This window comes from Lutjanus erythropterus, chromosome 7, assembly GCF_056507025.1.
Source record: "Lutjanus erythropterus isolate fLutEry1 chromosome 7, fLutEry1.hap2, whole genome shotgun sequence".
In the NCBI taxonomy this organism is placed as follows: Eukaryota; Metazoa; Chordata; class Actinopteri; order Lutjaniformes; family Lutjanidae; genus Lutjanus; species Lutjanus erythropterus.
The window spans coordinates 36,572,296-36,599,481 of record NC_139323.1 but is presented as its reverse complement, the minus strand read 5'-3'; the positions used below and the strand labels follow the sequence as shown (position 1 = coordinate 36,599,481).

The window sequence follows — 27,186 nt, the reverse complement described above, 5'->3', positions numbered from 1 at the left end:
GCGGTGCACCGAGGAAAGAAAGTCAGCGAGTTGCTAGCCTGAATGGCACTTGTTGCCTGGTAACACAACTTTGTATCAGGAAGCAGTGGGAACTGTTGTGGGTGTGCAAGGATTTCACTGTGAACTGTGACCTTTTAGTTTCAGCAGCTTTCCACCAAGGCTGAGCGTTATATACAATAAATCTTCCTCCTGTGAATCCAGCCACATTAGTTCTACTAAATACATTGAAAAGATAATTATGTGGTAATTGTTAAGGTTTGTTCGTACAGCTCTGATCACCTGTCAAACAAGTCAAGAGCTTCTGTAGGTGGCAGTCTCCTTTTCTGTTTGGCTAACACTGCAACACGCCGCTTCGACCGTGATCTTCACCTAAATACTGAAAAGAAAGCAGAAAAATATAACGCATAATTTATTTTATTTCCCTCCTTCGCTGTTACATTTTGACAAAGTTTAACCAACTAATAATATTTTGTTGAGATAATTTACTTTTCTTCTTTAGATAAACTTGAATCCTTGAGTTTTAGAAACTGCCAAAATTTTATTGAAAAAATTGCTGACTCTCATAATAATTAAAGGATAAATCTGCGATAATTTTACTGCAATAGATCATAAAATGACCAGGATATACCATCAGAGACCAAGGAAATATGTTCAGTTGAAATACCAGCTTCTGCAGCTGCGGTGTGAAATTTCTTTTCTGGGATGGAATCACTGTTTTCTTTTGCCTTCAAATTAATGCAGAATCATCACTGAATGAGTACATGTCTGTTTGTGAGTTGTAGGAAATCATTAATAATCTTTTTATAGGGAGTAGAGGTTTATAACATTTAAACTGATAAATGTGTTAATGGGATCTGGCAGGCAGTCACTAAACTCGAACTCCAGAGTGTGTATTTTCAGAGCAGTGGGCTTTTGTTTCCTGAGAACAGGCTTAACTTTACTTTAACTAACAACTAACAGTTATAAAGAAACTGATTAACTTACAATGTCGGTGCTGCTTGTTATTGTCTAATTATGATGTTGCACACGTCCTGCATTCCTGCATTGTTCCTGCAGCCTGCTTGAGCTTCTTCAAGTCTGGGGAGGAGGGGCTCACTTCAACTCACTTCAACCATAGCTCATACACTAAGTAGGATGTCAACCTATCTGATATACAGTCTATGGCCCTAACTTGCCATTTTTGCTACAGTACTCATTTTTGCATGTGCAAATATATTGCTTCTTTCATAATTTAATATTTTCATTTGCAAACATTTAATTTCCAAGCACCGATCAAATGACGATCAGGTTCACAGCTCACTCTCAACAGTTTTTTGGAGTTTAAGTTTGATTCTAAACTCAAAAATCTAGTTAAGACAGTTGCCTTGAAATTATGGTGATTAAAATCATCAAAAGTCTCACTGATCATACCTTTTAATATTTTTTTCTTTTTGTTTAGTTTTTCCAGTGACGGAACGAGAAGGTGAAGGCACTATCACGACACCAGGACGATGCGTGAACCGGATGGCAAATGGGAACTGGTAGGTTTAGGGAACACACCCAAAGACACACATGCACACACACAGCAACACACACACACACACAGTGAGTCCCATAGAGAGAGACAGCAATGCCCTGGAGGGTGCCAGTCATGCCCAGCTTCCGCTGCGCTCCAAATTGAGCGTGGCACAGAGTGTATGAAGTCAGCCGTCTGGAAGAGAGCCAAGCATTGTTCCTCCAAGCAGCTGGATGGTAATTACTAGAAAGAAAGAGAGAAAGAGGGAGAGAGAGGGGAGCCCTGCCACCTCACTACTGTTGCTGCTTCCTCTCCTGCTGCATGTATCACATACAGTATCCACACACAACAGAGAATATTCTCCTTGCATGTTGTGTGTTCACAGGGTTCAGTGGTGTAGTGGTACATCAACCAAGGACATAAACATAAAACTATAATGGAATGTTCTGCAGGGAGAGGGAAAAAAACAGGGTGAGCTTATTTATAACCCCTAACTAACAAGAAAGCAAAACTTTTTTTTTACAGCATCTACCACATTTCATTCTGGAGGAGACACTTTTCACTCTATATTTCTCCGCTCGTTGATTGCATTATTTCCTTTGGGAATTTCCTGACTTGCTGTTAGAGATGCAGCATGTCTCGAGAAGTTATGTCAAATGTCTTGTTTCTATTTTATCCCTGTCACTTGCATTTAAAGTGCTGCAAAATGGTTAGTTTGTGGAGTTAAAATAAGTAGTGTACAATACAGTCACATTTTACTACATACACATCTTCACATTTGATCATCAGGTACTAATATTTATAGACAAGATGTCAAATTTTGTTATCAGTTCTGAAACTAACCAGAAACTAATTCTCAGGGTACAATTCTGAGTGCAACATTACAATTAGACAATAACAAACAAGGATGATCAGATGTTAATCTTCTCAATTATTGTTCAATGTAAAGTTAAACCTGTTATCTTGAAAACAAAAGCCCACTGCTCTGAAAATACATAATCTGAAGTTGGATTTCTGTCACTGCCTGCCCTCTGCTTCCCAGACTCCATTAACATATTGTTTAAGTTAACCGCTCATAAACATCTACTCCTTCTGAAAGATTATTGATGATTTCTCGTGAGTCATGAACAGACGTTTACTCATCCTGCGAGCATTCAGCATTAAGTTGAACTCTAATTAACTTGAAACAAGCAAACAGAAACAGTCATTCCAGCCCAGAACAGAAATTTCAAAGGAGGACACCTTGGCTGTAGCATTATGGTCAGAGTAGCATGTATCATGGTCATTTTATGATTTATGACAGTAAATATATTACAGATTTCTCCTTTAAAAATATAATTTACCTTCCTGATGCTGTATGCTCATGAAGAGGTAGATACGTGTAGTAGAAAGACCATCTGTCTGTAATTCATGATATAAAATTACTGTTATCTAGACGTTTGTGGACATCAAAGTGGCAATGTTGTTGTTGTAAAAAAGAGCCAAGTTTAAGAAGAACACACCGACTGAAATTCTTGTGGGTTAAATCTGCCACTGAACACATATGGTACATCAGTGTTTTCTGCAGCTTTCAGCCTGTGTGATGTAAAGATTTTTCTGGTTAAAGAAAGATAGACATAAAGTGGGACGTATGATGCTGGAGGAAGATGGAAGAGACAGACAGAGAAGAGAGGGAGGAGAGAGGTTTGTAATCATCCAGCCAGAGGAATGTGTCAACTCGCTGTCAACTATGTGCTGCTTTGTCATGAGACCGCAGAGCACTGGAAACACGTAAAGTTGCCTTTTTCACACCTTCGACTCCTCCCGCCCTCCTTCCTCCACCCCCCCCCCTCCTCCTCCTCCTCCTCCTCCCCACAAACACACACACAACAAGCACACACATACACACACAGTGGCAGCAGTAGCCAGGCCCAGTGCTGGTGCAGCTGTGACCAGAACAATAGCATTCCTCAGGTTTTAAACGCCTGGCACTTAGATTCCTAACAGTCAAATTCCTGGCTGGGAGAAGCTGGGGGTTGCTATAGGACGCTGAGAGCTGTGAGACGCCTTGTAAGGAGACGTACAGCTGTAAAGCGCTGTGTGATTTGGGTTTTTTTTATGAGGAGGATGGATGGGTTCATGGGGACGGGGGGGAAAAGCACTGTTGTTCCACCTCACGTCCTCTTTTCCTTACATGTGACATTTTCAACGCTCCAATTTTAGCAGTTTAGGTCGAGAGGCGTCCTGCCGCTTTGTTGGGGCATCGTGTGTCGATAGAGGCACCTGTTAAGTCAACATGCGTGTCTTGTAATGTGGTTTTGGCACATGTGGTGCGTAAAAGTACACCGATGTGTTGAAAACGGCACATTAGTTTTAAGTCAAATTAGGTGTTAACAAAAGAAACAAACAAGATATGTTGACAGCCAGGTGGATTCCTCTTGGCACATTCTCACTTCTAATGTGAGATGCTGAAAAAAAATATATAAATGTTTCTTCTGACCAGGGAAGAACTGGATCTTTCAGTTTAAAATGAGTTAATCCATATTTTAAATTAAGCAGAGCTCTGTTGCACAAAAATGAATCTCAATTTAATAAACCCAAGTTTAGAGATTTAAACCAAAATCAGAGCTTAATTAATATGGGGGTGCTTGCTGACCCAAAAGAACAGAAATAAATAAATCATAAATAATTAAATAAAAGGAGTGCTGTAAGTAAATAGACCTATAAAACAGAGAGAGAACCATTAACTTTGGGCTGTTTAAAGTATAACTTTAAAGTATAAGTTTAAAGTTAATACTGGATCACTTTTAAATACATTTTAATGTTTTAGGGCCATAGAATTTAGAATTTAGCCATGATTAAATCAGGTTTAAAAAATTAATACTTGTTGGTACAGCCTGGTCGTACCATTCAGAAATGGTTTCTTACATAAAACATTGTACATTTTGAAAATTTTATAAAAACACAACTGTCATCACGCCTTCATTTGATTTAAACTTCTCAAAACAGTGCTTGTTGTGCTAAAATGACTGTATTGACAAGTAGTCCACCTTTTCCCTCTGAGAATGCCTTTATTTTGAAAACCCGTGGATAGGTGATTTTCAGTGTTAGTCAGAGAAAATGAAAAGCCCAAACGCTGTGCTTTTCTCATCATGTGTGCCTCCTCTGGTGGCTTCACTTCACACAGCACTGAGCTGCCCAACTATCAGCCCATCTGAAATAACCCCAAAAATAATGATTCTCTCATTAACCACGCCTGTTTCACAATTTAAATATAAATGAATCTAATTTAGAAAACCTCGGCCACGATGAAGGAGACTCATTTAGAGCCAATCTAAAATTAATGAGGGCATCTGGAGAGAGAGAGAGAGTGGAGAGGGGCCCTGCGTGGCTTAACAGATACCGGAGTTAACAAGCTACTGTACTTTAAACACTGGAAAATCCCCATTAATTTTAAAGTTAACGCACTACTGTACTCTGAATGGTGGAAAAGGAGCTTTAATGTTGGTTTGAACACATTACAGCGACATCTTCAGACTGACTCTTGGCCTCTCGCTGTCAAACCTTCTTTATGTTGTTGTAAGCCTGCATTTATTAGACTCAGAACTATAATTATATTTTTTAATATAAAGGCACACGAGTGTGTTTGTGTGCAGGTTTCAACACTGACACCTTAATGCTACAGATTTAATGTTACGCAGTTAAAAATCAATGTCCTGTATTGAATCACCTACAGAGGAATCACTGGTACACTCTGAAAAATAAAGGTACTAGCTAGAACCATAAAGGGGTTTGTCAGCTTCTCCCCATAGGAGAACCTTTTTGGTTCCTGGTAGAACATTTTAGAAAGACTCCACTTGGAGCCCTTTCAGAGAGTTTTACCCAGAACCCAACATTAAGGGTTGCACATAGAACCCAACCAAAACCCCCTGTGAGAGGTTCTACTGAGAATTTTCCTATGTTGTAATGGCTATATCAAGAACCTAACAAGAAACCACCCAGGGAAACCACCCTTTTATATTCCAAAGATTTTATCCAGAACACACCCATGGTGTCCTACTGAGAACCTTTTGTTTTACTTCAATGGCTTTACCTAAAACTCATGCAGGGCTTTCTACCGAGAACGTTTTTATATTCCAAAGGTTTTATCTAGAACCTACCCACAGGGTTCTTTTGTAAACCCTTTTTTATTCCTACGGTTTTATCTAGACCCTACCCAGGGGGTTACCAAGAACCGTTTATATTCCAAAGGTTTTCTCTAGAATCCATCTGCAAGGTTCTGCCAAGAACCCTTTTATATTCCAAAGGTTTTATCTAGAACCCACCTGGGGGGTTCTACTGTGAATCTTTTTATATTCCAAAGGTTTTATCCAGAACCTACCTGGAGGGTTCTACTGTGAACCCTTTTATATTCATAAGGTTCTATCTAGAACCCACTTAGAGGGTTCTACTGAGAACTCTTTTATACTGCAAAGGTTTTATCTAGAGCCCACCCAAGGATTTCTACCAAGAACCCTTTACACTCCAAAGGTTTTCTCCAGAATCCACCTCTGGGAGTCTACAGAGAACCCTTTTATATTCCAGAGCTTTTAAATAGAATGTGCCCACGGGGTTCTACCAAGAACCCTTTCATATAGTGGTGCAAAGAACCCTTGATGAAAAAGTTCTTAAAGGATTTCTTGCTTCAAATAGGTTATTTTGGATGAAAAGGAACCTTCAGTCTTAAATAAAAAAAAAAAAAAAAAAAAAAACCTTGACAAATCCTTTCTTCAACCAAGGGTTCTTATGAAGGAAATGGTTCTGGGTAGAACCCAAGCCTTCCATGAATAACCTTTTGAGAACCCTTATGTAGTGTAGATGATTCCCCATGATGTAAATTCATCTTCAGTAAAACTTTGCAGCATGCAAATAAAGTGGGCCTTTGTTATTTACATGTGGCAGTAGAGAGACATGAACCATCAAATCATGCACAAATACTTTCTAATGCTCTTTATTGTTTGGAAAACCTATACATCTCTATAAAATTAAGTTATGTCCCTACCTAATTGTTTACACTGCAAATTTCCATATAAATTTGCTTAAGGCTTTGATTTTGTTCTCTTGAACCAACACATTTCCAGGCTGCAGCGTCCTTTCCCTCAGCAGCCGTTCGAGTGGCCCCAGCAGATGCCAGCCAGCTCCCACAGTGACTGTTTGGTTTTGCAGGTTTAATTCCCGATGGGTTTGGGTCCAGAGTGATTAGGCTGAGACCTAAAGGCCAGCGGGCTTGTCAGGTGTCTCCACACATTAACGTTGTTCTGCTCACACCCTGAGCCGACAGCACAGCGAGGCAGAGGGGGAAAGAGAAACACTGATCTGGCGTGGTGGGAGGCACAGACGGATGGAGTGAAACTTGTATTGTTCGTATATTAAATAAGATTTAGAGAGAAGTTTTCTTTGAAGTTTTATTAAGATTAAAGGGATTTGTCTGACATTTAGGAGAGCCCTTCAAATTCAGTAGGTTATCATTGATGTTTAAAAGGTTAAATGACTATTGACAGTGATGTATCCTCTTTCTTTTGTCTTGGATGAAACATGGATTTTTGAATTAGGGATTTACTTAAGCAAGGAAACTGCATTTTGATTGTATCTTACCTCCGTAATTCCAAGTATCTCATCTTGAAATAGGAGTTGAAAGTTGACATGCTGTAACAAAAGACAGTCTTTAAAGTTAAGCAAAAGTTAAAGGACAAGTGTGTAGGACTTAGTGGCATCTAGCGGTGAGCTGGCATATTGCAAACACCTCGTCTCACCCTTCCCTTTCAAAAGTGTAGAAGAAAGTATGGCGGATAGAAAATGCACGAAAAATGAAAACGCTACATCTAAAAGCAGTGTTTTGTTTGTCCTTTCTGGCCTACTGTTAAACTAGGGAAGCTCCTGACAAAGTGAATGTATAATTTAATGTATAATTTAGACTAGGCAACTACTCTAAAAGTAAGAAAACACTCAGACAATAGTTAGAAGTGAACACAGTTATTAACTAATAAGGTTAAACACTCTGAATGAATATTGTGCGTATTAAGAGCCATTTTAAGTGTTCATTGTATTCTTCAATAACCAAATCATAATTTAAATGCTGCTGAAATGTTTTATGCTTTGCACCTATCCTACAAAACGTGACAACAATTAAATGCCTTGTGTTTTCAGACCAAGCAAGATCACAACACCTGTGGGTAAAATAAACAATGTCATCGTTTAGCCACAGCTAACATTAGCTGCCACACAGAGTGGATAACATTAGCGGCCTGCTCTCCTTGCAGGTTAATTTCAGCATGCCACATTCAGCACAGACATGTCCTCCAGTTGAGTGGCTATGTGCCATTTTATTCTGACACAGCCTACATACGACCTTATCTTCATTTTCTAGGTCGAAATACTGGCAAACCATGCTGCTTTTCTACTTTTTGGATTAGCGCGGAAAGAGGGGCCGCCATCTGCCTGAGCTGCAGCCGTGGTTGCTTGACATCTTAGAAGCAACAGCTAACCAGCATTGTACATGAATAAAATATCAATAATTAGTTTAACTGATTATTATTTCCAGTGGTGACTAGCGAGGGTATCAACATTCAATTATATAGTTGACTAATTGTGCACATCCCCAGTAGAAACACAGTGATGCAATATTGCAAATTTAGTGGAAGAGGACCTGCACTCTCAATAAAAACAACTGCTCATTCTAAGATAACAAAAACACAACAGATCTTATTTGCAGATCCAAATGAAAACATTTTATGAGTATTATATTCGATTTCTGACATATTTTGTCAATAAATTCCTGTAAGTCATGCACATCAGACCTGCGATTCAACTATCTCTTTAATGTTGTATTTTTTTGTTATCTTTGTTGTTGCTGCAAAAGTCTGTGATGATGTTATTAGTTTCAAATTGTTATAAACCATGAAAACTACATCATCTTCCAGAAAGTAAAAGAAAAAGGATTTGTGATAAAAATGCAAGAACATGAAAAACATATGATTGTCAGGGGCTTACGTCAAAACACAGGAGGAAGTTTGGATATGTACATTTGTGTGGTTTTTCTTCCTTCCTGATGAGTTTTAGTTTCTGATCCTGTCTGCCAGTTAAGGCAACTCACTGTTGGATGCTACCTCAACATTTTCTTTAGCCTTTAACCCTAAAAGCAGCTGAGTGACTTTTCCCTGCTGGATTCAAATAAACTTGCATTGTGTCTGTGCACAAACAACTTCCTGCATGCAGACGTGCAGCTTGTTAATGGGGGCGGGCGACCCGAAAGAAAAAAAAAAACTCTTCCTGCTTCTGACCTCCAACCCCATCCTACCCCACCCACACCCACCGCTTACACAGCATGGTGCAGCTATAGGGGGGAGGAGGTGATGGAGAGATGGCGTTAGGCTTTGGTGTGTGTGTGTGTGTGTGTGTGTGTGTGTGTGTGTGTAGGCAGAGGAGGTGATGTTGGGGGAAACTAGTGTCCTGGTTGGAAGTTGAGGAATAAAGTGGAGGAGGTGGAGGGAGGAGGGGAGATGAGGAGACCTGCTGAGAGGGCAGCCTATATACACTCCTCCTCCTTCCTGCCATACCTCTCCCTCCATCCCTCGCCTCTTTTCACCCTCCTCCCCCCGGAGTCTCCGTCCGTGGGGGTAAAGTACATTACATGCTTGCTAATCAAACCTCCATTACAAGTTTGAAGGGAATGAAGCAAGAGACTCGAGTCTTTTTTTTGCCCCCTCTTTCTGCTCACTTCAGTGTGTCTCCTTCACCTTCCTCCTGCTCCTTCATCTTCACCAGAACTCCTGAACAGGGTCTAACATGAGAAAGTGTCGCTCCAACCACAACATGCTGGTGACAAACATGCAATCCCAAAATCATTTCAAAAACAAAATATAACATGATTTGAAAGTTATGGATTTATGGCCTTAGTTGATTGCTCTTTGCAGCAACAAGTCTTAAAATTGTATCAGTTCTCATGAAAGTTTGAACACCTCAACAGAATCATGGAAATTAAATTTCATAAAGTACATACTGGCTGCTAAACTGGCCCACAAAGTCTGAATTCCAAGTAGGAAACATAACTTTTATTTCTTATTTTCAGGTTTTTTGAAATGTGATTACAAGATTACTGCCATTAAAAAGTAACTATTTATGTTACAGCATCACCTACTGAGAACTAGAGTACTTTTGCGTTACCAAAAAATAAAAACCCATTTGTTAAACCTTGGCTATATTGTCTCGATGATCGAACAGCAAACATGGCAGAGGGCCCATAAAGCCTTCAGTGCATCATGTTTCGACATGCAACATACCAATTAGCTTCACAAAAGACACGCCCACATACAAACTGTAAAAGTGCACAGGACTTTGGAGTTGTGACTCAAACAAGGTTTTGATGATGGAGAATTGTGTTCAGTACATCCATCTTGAGATCTGACTTGAGATACTCCATGAGTTCAGTGTGTTAGTGTCTTCCGAGACCGTGGGCTGTCCGTCCTCTGACTCAAATGAAAAAAGTAACTCTCAGAGTCTGCTCCGCTGACAGGTGCAGGCGGCGAAATTAGTTCTTGTAGATTGAGTTTCAAAACTTAACATTCATATGGTTTTTTATTTGTGAAACTTTTCTCAAGCCGAAAAAGGCAATTTTAAAAATCTGTGACATCTCCACGATGTAAAGTCTACGGGCCGAGAGGGAACTTGTGGGCGGGGCAAGGGAGGAAACATTGCTGCGCATATTCAATAGGCCATATAAGCTGAAAGCTAGAAAACTTTTTTGGCTTTTCCACCAGGCAAGCAACTCTCATTGGACTGAATGGGCGCCATCTTTACATTCACTATCGAGTTCAGTACTTCCCAAACTTTTCCCTGCCGTGCCCCCCTTCAGATGCTGAAAAAAGCTCAGGCCCACTAACAATAACTGGAGAAGCAACTGATAAAAAAAGGATTCAAAGTTATTTTAGTGAAATAAAGGTAAGCATCAGCAAACACTTATTATGTTTATTTCCCCTACATAATTCATATTCGTTCAACTGTGTTTCACTCCTTATTTCTCCCCTGGACATCTGCCCTCCCCTCCAGTGGCTCTGCACCCTCACTGATATAATTTATTATATTCCCAAACTTTTTGATTTCAGTTTTGCACACGAAAGGCTCTGCAGTAAAGTTAGCAATTATAAACATGCAATGTCCGATTTGACTTTCAAAATAACAGTGCAAGATGCAAGTTATTTTGGCTTGAGGGGGTCGTAAGAGGAAGCTTAAGATAAAGGTTTGGTATGGTCACTAAAATCATCAGGACTCTTTGTGGATAACGAAAACATAATGACAACTTTGTCAGTCTGGCCATTAATGTCACCGAGTGGCAGTCATATGTTAGCTGAGTGTTAGCACAGAATCATTACAGTGCTGTGACTGCCACTGATGATACTCTTGTCTTGTTTCATACTAGATCTTTACTTAGACGCCACAATAAGCTGAACTTACAGAAGCTCACATGTATACTGGGCTGATTTGAATAAGCTGCAAAAGCCCCTTCAGAGCTCTGTGGTCTGCTAACCATACAGGGGATCAGAATCACAATAGCACGGTGACACGTACTGGATCTACTGTACACAATATCTGGATTTACATACAGAAACCGATACACATATGAATACAAAAGACATACCAGAGACAGTCTTGCAGGGGTAATTAGCCGTGCACCGAATCAAAGCTCAATTACCATTTCTAAGAGCACGAGCGGTCCTAGGCAGCTAAAGATGCAGCTTTTGAATATACGGTCATGTTTGTTGTTATGTTCTGTGTACATGGACCGGGCACTATTTGATCATTTATTGTTATGCATAAGCTACAGGTCAGTAGTGCTATTGACCTCACTCTGCAGAACATCTCTGAAGCCGTCTTTAATGTGAAAGACGCACTCAAAACTCCCAAGTCTGATTGAAGTGTAGGTGTACTGCTAATATTTTCATTTGCACTATTTCCCTGTGTTAATGGAAAAAGGCATTTTCACAACACTGAAGGCGGTAATTGAAAACTGTATTATTTACCAAGCATGAAAAGGAAAAAGAAGAGGTTTAAATGTTATTTAATACTAATAATAATACTTCAGTACCCTCCTCTCCTCCTCCTGTGTTGGTAATTGGTTTTAGTGAACACCTGTATGAGTGGAGATTGTTCAGGGGATTATGGTCAGGGAAGCCTTTAGTCACCACTAATTATCATCTTTTTCTCTCTCTCTTACTCACACATACAGAGTTCCCATGTTGCCCTCCCTGCACCAAACTCAAGAGATTTAATAGATATTTTAAGCTCATTGCATTTTGTCAGCTTCAGCCAGGAAATCCTTCATAACAGTAGTTCACAGGGCTGGTAGTTATTATCTGGGAATATCACTTTCTCTTGGCCCCATCTTGGTTTCCAGCAGCTATTCACTTAAATGCCAAATTTGTATTTTCAAGCATTTGTTAGAAACTTGGTTTTTGTTTGAGGAATACTTGGGTGCCTATCTGATATATTTTGCAATTCTTAAATACTGCAATTATCTAAGTATTACGTTTAAATATATTTATTGTGATTTTTGTTTGCTATTTCAATACTAGACCATGTGAAAAAGCTGAATCACGAAAGAGTGCATATCATGAAAGATATTTCAAAAACAATGCACATCACATCAGTCAGTCTTGAGTTTTATTTCAGCAGCATTGTTGCTATACTGAAAAAAAAAGCCATAAAAATTATAAATAAAATACTTTGAAGTACACGGTTACAGTTAGCTGTTCCTGCTTATCATGCGCCTGCTAGAAAAATAAAAAATAAAGATGATAGCCAAAACCAACAGAGCCCCTGAAAACTGCTTTCATACGAAAGTAAATAAAAATTGTTTACAAAAGACAACAAATCTCATAACAGAGTGCTGGATTCTCTCAAATTCTCTTCGTCGTAGAAGAATATCCTGAACCATATCTGAACTTATGATTACTTAGAACTAGAGGTGTCACAATGTCAATGTTAAATCGAAAATTGATAGAAATTACCTTTCAGTTTCAATCATAGAAATAAAAGGCAGAATCAGTGTTTCCCCCGGGATTTTTTTTCTCTCCACCACCGCCTCCTGACACGCGCTCGACACATTTCCAAACGGAAAAACAACATTTCAGAGATGACACAGCATAGCTTACCGGTTTTCACTTTTCACTGCTGAGATGTCTGAGATGTATCCATGTCTTTGATTGACTTTTGCTGTCCACCGTTGCTTCAGTGGACAGTGGTCTAGCAGCTGGGTTGTTGTTTTCACTGCTAACATTTACCCATGATAAGTAACATTTCAAGCAACTGTGAAGACTGAAGAGCACAAACAAGGACTTTTTATTTCTCTTCTGTGACAGCAAACACAATACACAGCCTTTCATGAACCTTTATTAAAAGTCTATGTAGCCATGTAGCCACATTACGGCTGACTAAAGTAACTTAACTACCTATTATGGGCGTAGGACCTTTAATCTTAAACCAGGAGAGTGATACACTTCCTCCACTTCCATTGTCCTACCGTCCTAACTTGTCTAATAGTTTGACCTGTCGGTGATTTGACATAATCTCGGTGATGAGGGACAGCTGAGGAAAAGAAAAAGTGAAGAAGTCTTCCTTCTAAAGCCTCTAAACTCTGTCTGTCTCGCAAGGCGGAAATATAAGCATGAGCAACAGCCTCATTATGTGCCGTAACATGAATATGGGTCAGTAAGTTGACGAACCTGATGACACCGAGTCAAACTGTTGGACGGGAGAAGAGGACTCGAGATGCGTAAACAGTGGAAGACATGAGAGCTGGAGAAGAAGGGACAGAGAGAGAGAGAAAGAGATGTTCTCGGTCCCACACTGAAATTTGAGATACGAGTGTAGCTGTTGACTGAAGCGAGAGAGAGAGGGAGTGTGTGTGTGTGTGTGTGTGTGTGTGTGTGTGTGTGTGTGTGTGTGTGTGTGTGTAGATGAGCGATGAACAGACAACGCTTGTCCTCAAGTCAAAGAGCTCCAGTGGCTAAAAACCCATCGGGCATCGAGACAGACACACACACACACACACACACACACACACACACACACACACACACACACACACACACACACGGACAGGTGATACATCATGTATGTGAGAAGGAGGAGGAGAAACTGGGGACAGAGAGAGTGAAAAGAAGGGATGAACAGATGAGAAGGAGGTGAAGTGGAGGGGGGGCAGGAGGGTGAGGGGGCACCCAGCGGGTGACAGAGGGGAGCAATAAAGAGCAACGGACAGTTCACTTAGTCCCGCTTATTCATGTATTTAAGTAACAGTGAAACTGAATAAATCATCAGTTTTTCTTAACTTTCCGTTAGTGTACTGAGCTCTCGTTGCTGTTGAAGTTCTGTAAAGATCACCTGACAAACAAACACTCTTGATACCGAGCCTGCACGACAAGGAGAAAATATTTTCAACTGTCAACTTTATTGTCCCACAAAGGGAAAATAGTCTTGCAGCCAGGTGAAACATAAAACACACAGACTTTAACATAAAAAAAAAAAACATAGCAAAACACATAAAACTTACAGTATTACACAGCTTTGTTGAATACTTGATTCTGATTGGCTAACTGATTGGATAACTCTGTTATTCTGTCAAGTCTGAATAACAGACAGCTGCCGTGGACGCTGTTCTGATCATAGAGTCTGGAGGACTTAGTGCAAGCAATACATATGTTTAAATCAATAAAGTAACTTTTAGATTAATATTTTGTGTTGAATTATTGATTTTTTTAGTGTAAAAGTGAGATAATGTACTGTAAGTGAGTTATTATGGTGAAATAAATCCCTTCAGGGTGATTCAAGACCTAAGAAATTTGAAAAACCTAAGCTAAAACCCACCACACTCACATAAAACAATGTGCATCAGTGAAAGCACAACAATATCACCATTGTCATCCACCAGTTTTATACGGAAGACTGCTCATTATCAGTTGACTCATCCTGAGCATGTGAAAGTTTGGTGGCATGAGAGACCTGTAAGACCTGGGCTTTGGTAATATCCCTCAAGATCAAAGTCTTCATACAGAGGATGAAGACAACACTGAAATTATTCAGTTTGAGAAATCCCTCTTAAAATTAGCCTCAACATACTTTATCTTCATATTTCATACATTTACTCCATATCATTACTACTGACTCTATCCCTGCTGTTTGCTGCTTTTAAAATTTAAACAATTCAAGAAATTTTGACATGACAAAATCAAAAAAGACTTACAAATCGACTTGGCCGTGAGGCTTTAACACCAATAACTCATGACTTCATTTGGATTTGAGCCTTTTGACTTGAAAATACTTTTGTACCTTCCCCCAAGCCCAAAGAAAGTGTGTCGCAGATCATTCAATTTCTCACATAAAGACTAGTTATTCTCATTTTCCACAATTGAAAAAATTATACCAAAGATAATTAAGTTCACGTACAAACAGTGATCCTCATAAAACAAACTTTGCTGTTAAAATTTAGTGAAGAGCACTCGAAACTCAAAGTTTGACAGCTGGGACTAGACTTGGGACTTGTCTGTCTTGACTTTGGACTTGACATAATTTCAGTGCAAAGACTCTAGCCTTAATTGGGAATTGGTTCCACCTCTTGACAAATTAAATTTCAGAAGGACCATACTGGAAATTTTCCAGAGCTTTCAGCCATCAGCAAATAGAATCTGCTCAGTTGTCATGATGTTTACAGAATGTAATGAAATGTATTCATATACAGAATACATGAAGATACACAAAACATAGTGGCAGTTTGCTGTCATAGTGCATTATCAACAATTCTCTGCTCATTTCAAAGCAAATAAGCAGTTAATTATGGATGTTTAAAAATGATCTACCAAGGTAAATATTTTAAAAGCTCTACTTGCCAAGTACACATTGGCTGCCCAAAATGTCAACAAGAACCAAGTTTTACTTTTGCGAATGTCAACAGCCAGCAATCCTGTGAGCTAATTACCTTCTTAGTGTGTGTTGGGGTAGAGGAGTCCAACTTTCTCTCAACAGTTTTTTAAATTCACATGAGAAAATTTCAATATTTCAAAGCCAGCCACTATTTGAATGCTTTTATTATGAAGCAGCAAAATGAGAAAATGTTGGGTTTTCATCAGCCGTAACTTAATATGAAAGTGAACATGAAACAGTAAAATAAAGCAGATAACTGAAAGTACAAACAGCAACGCAGGGGAGAAACTAAACTTCAGACCACAGAGATTCAGTTAGGAGCTACAAAAGACTTTTTTAAAATGTCTTTCTTTGTCTTTCTGTACAGACAGGAGTTGAGTTTCACGATACAATGGGGAAGAAACTTGTCACGGGATTGACATGGCCGATGAAATATCACCACAACCCATGGCATGGTTTGACTCAGCACGACCAACAGAGAAAAGCTTACAACAAGAAGGGCACTTGAAGCGCACAGAGCTCTGGTGAGGCCAAATTTCCTAACTCGCAATGTTAACAAAAGTGTAAAACAATTTGTGTATCCAGCCCGTGATTAATTTCCGCTCCAAAATTATTCTTGTCCCATGCTACTTCCATCAAGTTTCATGAAAATTGTGCCTGTAGTTTTTCCATTATGCTGCTGACAAACAAACAGCACTGAAAACATATACGACCTGTCGCTAATAGGAACTTGAGGAAACATCTAGGATGAGGAGAAGTTATGGAAAATTGTTTTTATTTAAAAATCACAGCCAGTGTAGCTTTAAGTCTTGGAGTGGCGAGATGAGAAGGGGAGGAAAGGAGTGATGGACAGCTAGAGGGAGGGAAAGAGAGAAGGGGGGATGGAGGGATGGAGGGAGGTGTATAGTGCAGCAGAAACTTCCCATGCTGGCCTCCCAGTGTGGCTACGTAATGAGGGCAAGGGACACAGACACACACACACACTCACACACTCGCAGACACACACTCGGGGCTGAGCATGGCCCCACGGCTGATTAGCGGCACACAAAGGCCCCAAACAGAAGTAGCAGAGGACACACAATGGGAGCAGGGCCTCAAGGCGTGGTTTACTTCTGCCCTGAGGGAGGGGGCGAGAGAGGCAGAGAGGCAGTGATAGAGAGAGAGAGAGAGAGAGAGAGAGAGAGAGAGAGAGAGAGAGAGAGAGAGAAGGTCCCACTGAGCTGGACAGGCAACCAAAGAGGGGGAGGGTAGGAGGGGATAGAAGAGGGTTCGGTGGGGTTAGAAAAGTGACAGAAGCAGAAAGGAGTTTTGTTTTTGTCCTGATAAAGACATGCTGGGTTTCTACTGAGTTCTATTTGCAGCATCAGGAAACCAGATGAATGGGTCACTGTCACGGCTGCTTGTTCACCGTCCCATCCAGGCTCCCATCCACCTGTTCCGAAGCACATTTTAAATTCGAACAAGAAAAACTTATAAAGTATATTAAAATGTCAGCATTATTATTTAAGTTAGAAAATATGGTGAACCAACGGCAGGAAGATGATGCAGTTTATTTGGAGAAACAGTATTGTTGTACCTGCTTCAACCTTTTCTTATTACAGCTCCAATTCAAAAAAAAGTTTGTGTAAAACATGATAAATAAAATAAAAGAAATAAACACAGAATGCAACGCTTTGCATAAACTTTTTGACCCATATTCAGTTGAGTACAGTACAAAGACGAGGTATTTACTGTTAAAACTGATAAACTTTATTGTTTTTGTAAATATACACTGAATTTGATGCCTGCAACATTTTCAAGTTGTGACAGGGGCATGTTAACCTCTGTGATGCATCGCCTTTTCTCTTAACAAAACCCAGTAAGCTTTTGGGAACTGAGGACACAAATTTTTGAAGTTTGGTTAAATTTAGACACCAAAACCAAAAACGTTATATAAAATAACTTTTATATGTGAGTTAAAGTAAAGAGGCAGCTTCCTGGGTGAAAGCTTTGTGTTTGTTTGGCACATCCATCCACCCCAATTGCCTCTATACGCAGACTTTATCACTCTTTATATTACATCCATAGCCTGGTGCATCGCATATATCCACAAACAGGTACCACGTGCATCTGAGGGGTGTGAAAAACATTAGTATTTGATTATTTGTTAATGACACTGAATCATACATCTGCTGAGTTTTAGCACAGAATCATTGTAGTGTAAAGTTCATGAAACCTGAATTTACACTTCACAGTAATGCTAGTATAAAAAAACTGCAATATTTTTTCTGTCTGGCATTGACTCGTAAAGTAACACGCTAAATCAGTACAGGCTAATGTGAAATGTTTCACCAAAAGCAAAAAAGGCATTGTGATGACACGCCAAATGACCTAAGACGTTGGCGTTTTCATTCATATTGGTGACACCAGGCTAAGTATGTCAAAGACGTCAGCATATTGCTGCCAGCCATTATTACACGCCCACACTTCACCACAAACCCCACCCCCTACCCCCTGGTAAGAAAATAAATAAAAAGGGCAGCGGATACAAATGTCACATGGGGTGAAGATACAAATTAAATTCTTGAAAATAACATGAACTGCCAAAGGCAGCAATGAAACGCCACAATTTACCAGGGTTTCTGGTTCTTCGCTTAATTATATCATCTTGCTTTGCACGCTCATTCTCTTACAACATTTAAATGAAGAAATAACCCTGATTCACACTGTATCAGATTATTTATTTAAATCCTTACTTGATCTACATTATGAGGTACTTTACTGACTCACTACTGAGTCAGTAAACTTTAAAGACGATAGACAGCGACAGAGGCAATAATTTCCATTCCACAATCACTCCTCTGTGGTATATGGACACAATAGAGTGTAAATGGATTGCAGAGAAAATGATATAATAGAATATGAAGACAGCTTTGCAAAACATTGGCAGACAGTACATCAACCTTTTAAGGCTGCTTTGGGTCTTCGCCACATTTACAAGAGAAATGTGGTGAAGCTCTCGATCTTGTCTTCTCGTCAGAATGTGACGTGAAATGAAGTAGAATAAACCACAAACCTCAAACTCACTTTGCAGAATTGACATTACATGTTGCTCCTTCTTCTTCGTCTTTAGTTGGGATCAGCTTCACAATTTCCTCTTCCTATTTTGAGCACAAACAATGGGTCAGGTGTATTATAGCTAAACTGGGATATGGTGTGTGTGTGATCTGGAGTTGATCTAAGAGTCCTTCAACATTGCTGGGGTTGCGTCATCATTTTGAAGAGGCGGTTTAAAGCAGTGTGAGAGATTTACGGGGCTTTATTAGAACAATATTGCAAAATTGAACGTAATATTCATGAGTGTATTCATTAGTGTACATCTGAAAATGAGAATTCTTGTGTTTTCACTACCTTTCAGAATGAGCCCTTCATATCTACAGAAGGTGCAGGTCCTCTTTCAAAGAGTTCACCATGTTAACTAGATGTACCCTGAGACATCATTTATATCTGTATCTATATTTGGATAGAAGCCTATTACCACCTTTAAAAATTTAGACAGTGAAAAATATATTTTAAAAATCGAAAGATTCTGTTTCGCATTGGAAATAGAAACTCTACAGTAAAGGTAGACAAGTGTATGAAAATATCAGTTGTGGAATAATCTTGATTAAGGTAGATGCAACCTTTTTTACACTGTGAGACAATCATAGAGCTGATTTTTTTCAGAATTATAATAACAAGCAACTTTAAAAAGAAGACATATCTGTTTCCATTGCATTATCTGTACATTCCTGAATGTTCATATTCGTGTGCATGCCTATCTTCTGCGGAAGCCCAGAATAGACAAACCAAACTTTGATGGCTCTCTAGATAGTTTTTCAAGAGTTTCTCGGCCACTGTAGGTTCTCCTTTGTGCTTGGAGTGAGAGGACGAGACGGTCTGCAAGCTCACTGCTAGATGCTATTGAATCCCACACATTGATCCTTTAAGCCTAGTAAAATACTAAATATAAAATAATTTAGCATCAAAGAGCAAACGCACCAAGCTCAATATGAGCAAAACTATTTGATAAATGCAGGAAATTAAAGATGATGAACATAGACAGGCCGTAATTTTTCAAATGATAATTGTTTGAGTTATTGCTACCAGAGTACATGTTGAGAGCTTTAAAATCATCCCAGCGGCTCTTTGCATAGATTACTATCTACATATTTCTACAGAGAATGAATATTATATGGCAACGACTAATGAACACGGCCTTCTTTTCACAGAGGAGCAGCGGCTGCTGTAATCTCCACTGTTCAATTAGCTGCACTGACCGGGACGCCACCTACACTTCATTAACAGCGAGGGGAAGGTATGGAATTAACCTCCTTCTCTCTCTCTCTCTCTCTCTCTCTCTCTCTCTCTCTCTCTCTCTCTCTCTCTCTCTCTCTCTCTCTCTCTCTCTCGTCTCTGTTTCTGTCTGTCTATCTTTCCCCTATCGCCTTTTTCTTCTGTCCTGAAGAAAAATCTCAGCAGCAGAAAAGTGAAACTCTCCCAAATTAGTTTCTCTGTATCAGTTAAAACATGATTTCCTCTTATTTTACTGTTAAAATAGAAGCTTCTGGAATATTTATGGAGGGCAACAGAGAGGAAGAGGGGGGATGGGGGTATAAATCCACAAAGACAATTTAGCTTTTCTGCCTCTTTTCCTGTTTTTCCAATTACTTAATGCTATTTAAATACACCAGAGCTGACACACACACACACACACACACACACACACACACACACACACACACACACACACACACACACACATTAATGGTCCTCAGCAGTAGAGAGGCTCCTGAAATAAGTCACGCAGTAATTGTATTTGATAAATCATAAAGGGAGCCCATCAGTGGAAAGCTAGCTGTAATAAAATGATAAAATAGACAATTATGAGAAAAATCCATGGCCTTTAATTTCCTAAACACACTCTGGAGAGAGGCCGTTTAAGCCGGAGCGATTTGACGAGATGCTCAACACGTTATTTTCCTCCTCTCTGACACTTTGAATTACACCACGGGCCTCTGAAATGGTTTTAACATTAACAGAAGAGCACAGATCCCCACTCACTGCTGCCTCATATCTCCTTAGTTACTTTCATATGATATCTGTCCAGCAGTGAACTCCTCTTTTATATTACTTACTCTGTGTTTTTGGTACATCGACCATTCACTTAGATAGATAGACAAATTAATGAAAACATTTAATGGAAAAGGAAAACGCTCCTCAACTTTAGATGCAAATAATTTGGCGTCTTTGAACCTCCGTTTGTTGTCTCAAGTTACTCTGAAACCTAAAATATATTGATACGTTCATGTGCTTTTTTTTTTTTTTTTTTTTCTTGGCTGAGATTATATGAGAAGATTGATACCACTCTCATGTATGCCTGCATGTGAAATGTAAAGCTACAGCCAGCAGCTAGTTTATCTTAGCTTAGCTTAGCTTAGCTTAGCATAAAGGCTGGAAACAGGCGAAAACGGCTAGCCTTCCTCTGTCCCAAATGAACAAAAGCAGCTTATTCTCACTCCCAACGACAGCTCGGTCAGTAGCCCCGCACTTCAAACTATGATGAAACCAAAATATTAAAAGTTGTAAGGTACATCATATTACATGCAGGCATTTCACAGCATTAACCACATGTTCTAAAGGCTTTCTGACAGCGTCTAATGCAGCCGCTAAAGTATAACTTGTGCATCAGTATGAGATGCCAAGAGGTGGTGACAAAACACTGGAATGTGATGAGCTGGGATGAGAGATCTTTAAATATAATTTTCTGCAAAAAAGGTTATTTCCTAACGTGTTAAACTATTCCCTTTAAGTTACTTTTCATGAGGTGTTGACATTATTTCATCTTCCTCCTGTATAATAATCTCAATATACTTATGTGATTTGGTTCATATGGTAATGATGAAATTCCCTGGGAACACTGTAGCTTCACCGGAAGAAAGTGGTATTGTTGGTATTTAAATAAAAATAAAAAATAAAATGCACCTCTTATCAAATAGGGATGCATATGGCCAAGTGCAATATCTAAATTTAAGAAGCTGCGTCACAAAACAGCATTATCATGAAGTACTCTAGGGCTGCAAAGATGCTCTGACCTGCAAATCTTGTTCCCTAGAGTTTAAGAAAACATGTTTGTTAGCACAGATGCCAAAAAAGTCATACATCAAGATTTAAATAATTATTTTTCTCAGTGAAAATTAAAATTGTGATGCAAAAATAATCATTCCCAATCATGAATCATATCTCAATGATAATACCTCTCAAAATAATCATGTTGTTATTATTTTTAACACATTGTGTGCAGCTCTACTGTCAATTATTTTTTCATGTAGACAAGTGTTAGCAGCCATGATGATACAAATGTCAAAAAAAAAAAAAAAGCTGACAGCACCAAACTCACTATTGTCACAAGATCACATTAGGTCTTTGAGGCACAGATTCGTATAAAAATCACTTTCTTCACTGACTCTTCTGGCTGAGACAGCCATGACGGTGTGAGATCTGCACCACAAAGAGTTAAAAAAAAAAAAAAAAAAAAAAATCAGATCTCTTGGTTCCTTGTGTAAATGCAGACAGACTCTCTCTCTCTCTGTGTGTAGTGTAGGTGCTGCTGTGTAAAATAACATGGAAAAGGTGATTTTCCACTATAGTGAGGCTTCCACACTGTGTGTCCCTCAGGCAGCAGCAGAGACATGATTGAATTTTGTATGTGTGTGTGTGAGACCGTGTGTGTGTGTGTGTGTGTGTGTGGTTTGACTTGACTAAGACAGACACCTCATCCCTCTCCTGTACATTTGTAATGTTTTTCTCTCATCGGTTGATTTAAGGATTCATTTTGTGCCCGTGGATTAAACAAAATGTATTTGATATTTTCACGAATGCATGTTTTTTTAACAGAAAATATTAAACAATATGTCATTTTTCTGTGTTATTCCTCAAAAGTAGACTTCCTGGAGATTTTTGTATCACTGTAGCATGATTACACCAGGAGAGAGCGAGAGAGGAAGAACGAGCCATTACATTTACACACTCTGAGTCTTGTCCATCCTTGTGTCTTTTTCTCAACAACACACACACTAACGTGGCTTCTCTGTCTCCCTGTAGGTGATGCTGATGGTGTAACATGGAGCCAGTAGGAGTAAATGAGAGCTTGCTGTCAGGAGTGCCGAGCCACTTCCAGGTGAAGCAAACTGAATTAAAGTGAATCGAGCTGAACTGATCTGAACTGGAATGACCTGAACTGAACTGAAACGAAAGCTTCAGTTGGACAGGACACACGACTCTCTGACGTTCTGGGGAAAAATGTTCAGGCCGAGAAATACCTTGAAGTAATACAGATGAAAACCTTCTTTTATTTATGCATATTGTGTTTGGGGGGGGGGGGGTTCCTTGCTAGATTCCCTGTGCTTTATTTTCAATTTGGGATGTTTATTCACATTTACATTATGCATAAAAGTTGAACCATAAATTTTGACACTATACTAAGAGCTTATTGATGTGTGCGTTGTTTTCGAAGACCTATTTTCTTAATTAATTATCATCACAAGGCAAAATTTACATCATAAAAATATCAATCAAATATAATTTTTATGTGTTTTCTTTTTGGTTTTAGAAAACCCCAAAAATTTATTTCAAAAATTGTTCACGGTGAGTGATTTCTCATTTGGTTGCTTGTATTGCTTCAATGATTTCAATTTAAAATATTAAATTATGAACCATTATTCTCTTTCACCTCAGTGAGTTTAGTCAACAATTTTTGAAATACCAAAACTCAAAGATTCAAGTTTATCTAAAGAAGAAAAGTCAATTATCTCAATAAAACTTAATTAGTTGGTAAAAGTTTGAGTTTGATTCAAAACTTGTGACTGCAGTTGCCTTGAAAGTATGAACTTACTTCAATTAAACAGAGACACACACATTATATATTGTGATATTTAGATGTTTCAGGCGGCTGTCACCTTATTTACATTTTTGTAGTTAGATGAGGAGGTACCGTTAAGATTCATGAATAAACAATTCCTCATCCATGATGGGGCGTGTACAACATTTCATTAGAAAACAACGCAATCAAACTGATTTTGTCCCCAATGCTCTCTGACGTTGCATTCAGGTGTTACACGGTGTTACAGTGGGTTTCAGCTCATTTCTATCTGTCTGGCCCTTTTGGTTCTCTTGCACTAGGGCTGCACAATTAATGGCAATCGCAATAAAATCACAATATGGCCAAGTGCAATATCCAAATTGCAGAACCAGAACCAAATGTTCTCCAGATGAAAGAAAACATTTGTTGTTTTGTAATGCATATCGCAATTTCAGTCAAAATAATCACAATGTGACTTTTTTACAGAATCCTGCAGCCCTGACTTTCACCACTTTTGCAGCGCTGTTTTTGGCCAAAGCAGGCAGCGATTTTAAGTAAAAAAAAAAAAAAAAAAAAGACCAAAAGCAGAGGTAATAGAAAGTGAGACTGTTTGCTAACAAGTTTGTAAATCAACTTAAAAAGTGATACATCAGTTTTTTGTTCACATCTTGCTTCTGCTGCCCCCAGGTATAAAAAAATCTGTTATTGCAGGTTTAATAAATATATTTAATGAAAACTAATAGCATTTTTATATATGTATATGTTTAATATAGGTCTGTACATCTTTATGTGCTTCATAGACTATGTAATGCTGTCTGATATTATGCACTACGTTGTGGAAATAAAGCATATGTATATTTATTACTGTCATGGATAATAAAAATAAATAATATTGTTATTTTATATGCATTTAATAAAGTTTAAATAAACGTGTGAGTTCTGACAGTTTGTGTCTTTTATTTTTATATACCTGGAATGTGAACATTTCAAATAAAAGTTTCTGTTTTGGTTTGTTTCCAGCTTTGTGCTTCAGACAGACCAGTACACTCAAGCAAGTGTTATATACTGACACACAAAATCTCTTCACACACACACACACACACACACACACACACACACACACACACACACACACACACACAAACACATGGAGAACAGTAGCCCCTGGCTATCTGCAGCAGTGAGTGTAAATGATCGCATATCTGTGGTCATAACTCACAGCCATACAGGCTACTGATGGAAGCTGACACCCAGTGTCTCTGTCCCTGGCCCTGTGTGTGTGTGTGTGTGTGTGTGTGTCATTTTAGACTCTTCATGTCGCTTCCCTTTCCTTCTGTCTCTTCTCGTCTTCTTCCTCCTCCTCATCCTCGATGCCTCGGGTGATGAAACTGACTCTGTTACATCAGACCAACACCCCACAGCCCGCCTTTTTCCTCCACCCCTCTCCACACACACAAACACACACACAAACACACACACACTTTTGTTTGCCCACACTCTAGAGTCACATTAGTGTGTTTAACCTTATTGATTAGACTGTGTCTCTTGATACAAATCGGGGTGATCCATCACTGATATCTCTGTTTGCAGGGTGGAGATGAGTTGATATTGATGGATGACTGATTAATCAGTAAGCACGTTGAAGTGAAGAGGATGGACACACACACACATATGGAGACAAAAGCTCCATTCTCACTGTGGGATAAAAACTAATTATAAAGAAACTGAGACTTTTGTCACAGAATCATTTTTTCTTTCAGAGATTTAATATTTTAAATCAGAATCAGAAATACTTAAATGAACCTTGGGGGGGGGGGATTTTTCACATGACAGATGCTCCCATTCGAGAATAGAAAAATTTATAAGCACAGACCAACTATAATAAAACACAAAATAAGGATGTAAAAATAAGTAATCTACACAGTAAGAAGTATGTAAAAAGAGAGAGATAGTATCACTAACTGAAATATTCAGACTATATTATGACTGACACAAGTAATTTTTATAGTGATATTAAAAGCCCCACCCTGGGCTGGAAGTTTGTATTTGATATGAATCTATTTTCCTCAAAATTATTACTTTATAGGCTCTGTTTTATTTTTGTTGATGACTTGTGTAAATAAATCTGAAACAGAAATAACTGGACAAAACCGAAGCACGAGAAACCATAAAGTGATACTGCAGTTCGCATGTACTGAGGAAACAGTTTGAGTATTCAAAACTTTTTTTTTTTTTAAACTTTTTGCCTGTGAATGGCACTTACACTGATACTGTGTTTAGTCAGCTGGGAATATAGAAACAAACAGCTACGCTCTGAGAAACTGCGCCAAAACAAACTGTAAAATTGCAATAAATAACGCTACGTCCAATGCATTGTATTCATTTCATGTAAAACATCTCAATATGTCACATTACTTTTGTTTCAGTTGCTTAAATTTATTGATTGATTAAACAGCTGGTCTGGCTTTCTTTTGCAGTTTTAGTTTGGATTTAATTTGTTTGGATACAATGATGCACTGCTAAGACTTAGGATTTTTCCTTGTTTACTGCTCTACTCTCAACATCTGAGGTCTCTGTGATGAGCACGAACACCCAGAAAAAACTGTTTACATGCTCAAGAAATCAGGGTCATCCAGCTGAAATCCACTGCATGTATGTATGTATGTATGGTCATATGTATGTATGTATGTATGTATGGTCATATGTATGTATGTATGCTCATATGTATGTATGCATGGTCATATGTATGTATGTATGGTCATATGTATGTATGCATGGTCATATGTATGTATGTATTCTCATATGTATGTATGTATGTATGTATGGTCATATGTATGTATGTATATATGCTCATGTGTATGTATGTATGTATGGTCACATTTATGTATGTATGCATGGTCATATGTATGTATCTATGTATGCATGTATGCTCATGTGTATGTATGTATGTATGTATGCATGGTCATATGTATGACCATATGTATGTATGTATGTGTGTATGTATGTATGGTCATATGAATGTATGCATGGTCATATGTATGTATGTATGTATGTATGTATGGTCATATGTATGCATGTATGGTCATAAGTATGTATGTATGTATGTATGTATGTATGTATGTATGTATGTATGTATGTATGGTCATATGTATGTATGTTTGTATGCATGGTCATATGTATACATGTATGGTCATAAGTATGTATGTATGTATATATGTATGTATGTATGTATGTATGTATGTATGTATGTATGTATGTATGTATGGCCATATGTATGAATGTATGCTCATATGTATGTATGCTCATATGTATGTATGCTCATATGTATGTATGTATGTCTGTATGCTCATATGTATGTATGTATGTATTTATGCTCATATGTATGTATGTATGTATGCTCATATGTATGTATGTATGTATGTATGCTCATATGTATGTATGTATGTATGTATGTGTGGTCACATGTATCTTTGTATGCATGGTCATATGTATGTATGTATGTATGTATGTATGTATGTATGCATGTATGCTCATATGTATGTATGTATGTATGTATGCATGGTCATATGTATGACCATATGTATGTATGGTCATATGTATGTATGTATGTATGTATGTATGTATGCATGTATGGTCATAAGTATGTATGTATGTATGTATGTATGTATGGTCATATGTATGTATGTATGCATGGTCATATGTATATATGGTTATATGTATGTATGTATGTATGTATGTATGGTCATATGTATGTATGTTTGTATGCATGGTCATATGTTTGGCCATATGTATGAATGTATGCTCATATGTATGTATGGTCATATGTATGTACGTATGTATGTATGTATGCTCATATGTATGTATGTATGTATGTATGTAT

At 38.4% G+C, this 27,186-nt stretch overlaps 1 long non-coding RNA gene across 2 annotated transcripts; it reads left to right on the top strand.

Annotated features, from left to right (window-relative positions):
* The first annotated feature begins 1,443 nt into the window (after positions 1–1,443).
* On the top strand, positions 1,444–23,015 carry LOC146324344 (uncharacterized). 2 transcript variants are annotated; one of them, XR_014771191.1, is made up of 3 exons: positions 1,444–1,520; positions 19,678–19,763; positions 22,550–23,015. It is a non-coding gene; the product is annotated as an uncharacterized LOC146324344 (long non-coding RNA). The 2 variants fall into 2 exon arrangements; XR_014771192.1 differs by lacking the exon at positions 1,444–1,520 and adding an exon at positions 15,907–15,951.
* The last annotated feature ends 4,171 nt before the right edge of the window (positions 23,016–27,186 follow it).